Below are 6,182 nucleotides of genomic sequence, written 5' to 3' on the forward strand. Positions count from 1 at the left end.
TTCAAACCCTTACTTGTGCGACCGATAGTTTTATAAGCGGCCACCACAATTTTCGCCAACTGGCGGGGCTTTTCGGCATCGGGTAACGCTGCCAGTGCATTAAAAACCTGGAAGTTCACAGCATCTCCCTTGATGTTGGAGAGTATGAGATCACTTACAATCTCAAAAGAACCACACAGGCGCATACCCAATTCAACCGCTGCCTCTGGACCGTGATCATCCTGAACACGTTTTATGATCGTAGGCAGTACAGCCATAGATGGGGTGCCGAAACACCTCGCATAAACAGCCGCAAAAGTCTTACCCCAACTTTCACAGTCAACGAGCTCGGGAGTGATATCCTTAGGTAAAGTAATCGTCAACATTCTATGTTTATCAGCAGGAGTAGAATTGGGAAACACGGCTTCCAGTTGGTCAAATTTCTCGGCCAGCCAAAAAGGAAAATCATCTTTATTATCAGGGCGTTGACCAAAAACCGAATTTACCATAACTGGATTGAGCCGTAAACCACCACGTTCCGTTTGAACGGCCGGACCCCCCGGGGGACCACCCGGGAGATGACGACCTATGTATTGAACTAATGCACGAATCACGGAAATTGAGACTACATGTAGCCTGCGAATTTCTGCAAGGGTACAAGCACCGTGATTCGGGTGCGGTGTAAAACCACCCAACGCAGGCCAGTTAGTACCTGGAATTGAGAGTGGACCTAACCTCGCAGCGGACAAAGAGTGGGGGAGGGTGCCATCAAACCAAACGCGATGCTGCCAATGATCAATAGGTATTTCCAGTGCCCTGTACGGTGTATACTCAGCCGGTACAGGGGAGGCCGTGTAGGAGTGGAACAAACCAGAAGTTGCGTCCACAGCCGGAAACGTAACCCAAGAGTAAAACAATTCAAAAGGGAACGCCGGATCAGCACACACCACTAAAATAACAGCCATCCCATCCACCGGGACTTGGTACGTCTGTAGATGTGTGCGCACCGCTACACGACTATGTTGCGCAATTGCCACCGCCGCCATGTTAACACTGGAAACACGGAAAAACAAAGAATACTTTGTAGCACAACTGGATAGTAATTCAAAGAAACCGTTTTAGAAAGAATCAAGCTTGAATAAGACCTATTACCATAAATAGGTAGGTTTCACCGACACCCCGTTTTCTGGAAACGGATGTGAAGGGGTTAAGGTTTGAACGATATACTACTCGAGTGTCATGATATAAGACCACCGAAAACGTTGGGCGCCATGTCGCAGGGTTTCTGTTCTCACACAGAACTGTGCACAGAGGATTGGAACCTCGGAGAATTAGGGTGACCCAAAACTCACCTAAGTACCCAACAAACCCCTTACCGAGCTAGCTACAGTGTCTCATTGGTCATAACAAACTCCCAATGTTTAGACAAACCAGAACATGAACTTACAGTACCTCAGGATACGTGGAACTCATGAACACTCTTTCGTTATACTATCATTACAAACCAGAACATGGAGTAAAGAAGAACACATGTGCATTTGAAATGTTTATTTACTAATGTCGTCTTCTCAGGCGCAGTATCTTAGATAATACAAGTGAACATATTATCAATAGCAAAGTTACCAGCATAGTTACTAGTACATAAACAGCGAACGGTGACAGCATGATAACATGCTGTAAAACAATAAGAGTTAACAACACTTATATCTCACCCTCCCTAACACACATATTATATTATTAGCTAAGAAGGTCTCTTTGGGTTGTATTAGGGCGGGCCCATACCTTAGTGTCCTAGCATGAAGGAATCACATCAGCATACACCAGCACTCTCTTCATGTGAACCGCATCAAGTGTGTCTTTGTGCCTCAAGCAAAGCAATATAAAAACAGCCTCAAGCCCAAAGTTGGCAGAAGCTGCACTTATGTTATGTCTATGAAGCCGTGAAGATCAGACCTCATAACAAATCTGTATCGTGTTGTTCCTGAAACTTCAGCATTCTCTGTACAGACATAGTTTATTAAGCAAAGCTGATATCAGAGTAATAACATATTATTCTCATGTAAACCACAACGAACTACTAGGGTGAAAGCTAAATCAACAATTAAGTGTCGTGTGCAGAAGTTGCAAAAAGGAAAAATGGCGTTTAAACCTCTAATGAGCCTATGCTAACTTAACACGGTATAAAGATATTCAGTAGCTACATGACAAGCCCCCTCTGGCTCATTACTCGGGGCCGCGGAGCTGTCTACAGCACCATTTCCTTGCTCCGATATCTGCTGGCCCGTCTGTTCACTGCGGGGGCCTCCACAGCTGTCACTCGGCCTCGTCACTCTGGGGGCCAGAGAGAGGGTATCCGCCTCACTCACCGGTCCTTGGAAGGAGCGTTGCGTGCCCGGTACCCTCCGTCAGTCGTCCTGGGCTCCGGAGGGGCAGGCCGCATCCGCGGCCTCGCGTAGTGCACTCCTGCCGCACTGTTGCACTACCTTCGGCGGGACCGCCGCAAGGACACGGCCCGCGGAGCACACACCCAGTAAATCCGTCGATCAGCCCCAAATTCGGTCGCCACATCGCCAGACACCACTGGACAGCGTCAAGGGCATAGGGGCACAGATCGGCCCTGCGGGACACAGGGTTAACAGGATACTTTGGGAGTGGCGCTCCGGAGCAGAGCTACCGAGCAGACATTCCCATCGGCGGTTAACCACGCCCTCAATCTGGCAGTGTGATTAACAGAGTAGCTCACGGAGATTGACTGAGAGATTGTTCTGGTGTGATATTTTCTCTCAATCAATAAGACCACTTTAGTACCCACTTGGTAAAATGGCTGTCTGCTAATTAATTCAACATATGGTAGTACTTCGAAATTTTCTGTGGCGCTTCCTCTAGTAACAAGAAACATATTTTCGGTAGCTCATCCAGGGCTATTATTTATTTTAATTATTTCATTTAGCAATGATCTAATTTGTCTATTTAAAAAAAAACCTCTTTCAACATTAAATTCATCATTAAATTGGATAAAAGTTTTGAAGTTACACTGGTAAAATAATTGGCATAAGAAATGTTTATTTGCCCATAAAGATGTCTTTGAATCCAGATAGGGAGCAGAGGGTTATTAGGTAGATATTTAAGGCACCTAGAGATACCTGTCCAAGCTTTAAGAAGAGCTATTATTACCTTAAACTTGATGTGTTTAGGGTGATAATTGGGATTGGCAGATCGGAATAATAACAAAGTTGGTGGTTTTTCCAGTATAGTTTCCTGAAAGGTGGGGTGTTAGTCAGGTTTTGAATAAGATTTATTGATCAATTACATTGGGCTGCACGTAGTAGAAATGGAACTTAGGGACGGTTTATCCTTCTCTAAATGCAGTTAATTGCATGAATCTCAAGGAGTGTGTAGGTATTTGTATACCGATATGAAGGATATAATCAAAGCATCAACATTCCTAAAAAATTACATTGGGTGGTAAATTTGGAGAGCTCCGAACAGATACATTATATTAAGAAATATAAAAAATATATATTAAATTACCCTGACCTAAAATGGATATGAGGAGTCTTTCCCATTTATAGAGCAAATGAGGGAATTCTTTAAGAATTAATTCATAGTTAGTAGCCTCAACTAAATCATATTCCTGGGTAAACCAAACTCCCAAATATTTTAGTCGGGGTACAAGTACTGCTCTTGTGTCTTGTTTAGAATCTCTGTATTGCCTCTATTTCATGTATACCAAAAACGTACTCGAAATGAGGAAGCTGCTTTTTTGATCGTCTATAGTGCTCTTCCTGGGTGAAGGTTAACTATTAAGACACTAGCAGCCTCAAAAAATGTTTGTTGTACAGGGTGTACAGACATGGAGAGAGAGGATAATATTGTCTCATATCTTGGCTAATTTGAAAGGGATTTAACCACAGCCAATAATGGTAATAATACCAACTGGATTTTGATATATAGTGTGAGTCTACTTTCTAGCTAACTCTAAAATTCCAAAGGGTTGCATGGCCTCCGAAGGAAAAAGAAACAAATCAACAAAAAGGCAGGTAGGGAGGAAGCAACACTCTTAGTCCCCACTATCACTAGAAAAATAACAACAAAAGAGTGTTACTTGGTTGGAAACTCTTGTTGTTATCTCTTGTGCTCGATTACTTATGTGTTTCCAACCAAGTAACACTCTTTTGTTGTTATTTTTCTCCGAAGGAAAAAGACATTTGACCGAATCAAATGCCTTTTCAGCATCAAAGTCCATTAACGAGATGGGTGGTAGTGGTGTTTCAGCCTAATCAATTAAAGTGTCTGCTAAATTCATATGAATGGCGGTTTTCCTGCCTGGATAAACCCATGCTGCCAAGGTGTATCTACATCAGCAATAACCTGATTACTCCTATGGCCAATATTCAGGTATACATTTTATATTCTGAACATAGATTAGATATAGGACAGCATGATGCTACACATAAAATAAACTTACCCTTATTACATGTCATTATGTGAGCATTCTTCCACGTTTCTGTGGATGGGCCACCAAACATAATTACATGAAGCATCTGGAGGAAATAAGGTCAAATTTTGAATATACAATTTTATGTACAGCTCACTAAGTAGAGTATCTTCGCCTAGGGAGAGGTTGTGAGGACTATCTCTAAAGTTCTTGAAAAGTTGCTTTTTTGATCTTGTCAGCTTGTTCCTTAGGTATGGTTCTTTGTTGTATAAAGGGAGCAATTGTATTGTGAATTGTGCATTTCCATTGAAATCGCATAAAGCTCAGAATAAAACTGGGCAAAAGCAGACACTATCTCAGATGAGTTGGTTACAGGGGTTCCTTTCTATAGCATTAATTTCTAAGGCTGTTTAGGCTATGATATGTTGTTGCTTTTGAGCAGCCAAGAGTGATCCAATTTTATCTCTGAGTTCAAATCACAGATACCTTGTATTCTGCAGTCCTTGAGCTATACCTCTAATACACAGTGCTCTAATCTATGATCTTATATTAAGAATTTATAGATAGAAATTCTGTGGCCAATTATCGTAGTTCTCAAATTCATATCTCATCCTCGATAAAAGCTTTGAGAAAGGTCCATCATAGTTTTTTGCATGTTCTTGTCATTTATCTTGATGATTTAATACTTATATTGAATTAAAATCAACTGTCATACTTGCAGCCAATGTTACATTAAACAGAAACTATTCTTTTCTAAATAATTGAGCATGTGCATCGGAAAAGAAGGTATGTGCAGTAGCTTTTTAATATGTCCATCTCTATGGGTAAAACATGTCCACATTTTCTAATGAAGAGTAGATAGTTCGTCTTACTCTGGGCATCCGAGAGCATCCTGTTGTGTTGACCTATGTTTAATGGGAAAGATTATGCAAGTAAAATTAACTGCTATTATAAATTTATCTGAGAGTGTCTGTAATAAATCCTTGATTTCTATAAGGATTGACAGTTTATCTTCATTAGGACCAGGTACTGAACAAATATACAGTAAATAAGGTCCTATTTTACACTCAACTTTAAAACATGTTACACCGGGTCTTCTTTTTATTGTAAATAATTGATAACTTGAATTATACATGAGAATATTTGTACATTTAGGACAAGCAATTGACAAACTGTCAAAACATTTCTTGCATGAAGTCTTGCATACACTTCCTTGTTCTTCATGGCCACTTGTGTTTCTTGGAGACATACTATACCGGGCTTGAGAGTATCAAATTCCTGTTTAATCCTGCTTTGTTTAATTTTTTTATTAGTTCCCTGAACTATCTTCCTTTCCCTTTGGATGAATTTCTGTGTATCCTTCAAAGCTCTTTCAAAGAACTCTTCACACCAAAGGTCATATTTATCAAAGGGTTGCGTCACTTCTGCACCATGTAACAGGGTGCAAAAGCGACACCACCCTTAAGATGATTTATCAAGGCACACAAGGCCCCCTTACGTGGCCCTGAGTGGCTTGATAAATCCGATGTAACACATCTCAGAGCAAATCGCTGCTTAGCGTAAAAGGTCAGAAAAATGAAGCTGCCTAAGAAAATAAAGAATTTTTTCAAAAAGGACAAACCAATTGTGACTAGAGAGGGAATTCCTATTCCACCTCCAAAAAATGCCTGCTTCTTATATGATGTTAGAGCGAGGATACCATATGTGTCTGTGGATAGAGAATTGGGTAGAATATACGAAGGATGATGGTGTTATAGCCTTTCCA

The sequence above is a fragment of the Lissotriton helveticus genome, chromosome 4_1 (genome assembly GCF_964261635.1).
Source record: "Lissotriton helveticus chromosome 4_1, aLisHel1.1, whole genome shotgun sequence".
Classification (NCBI taxonomy): domain Eukaryota; kingdom Metazoa; phylum Chordata; class Amphibia; order Caudata; family Salamandridae; genus Lissotriton; species Lissotriton helveticus.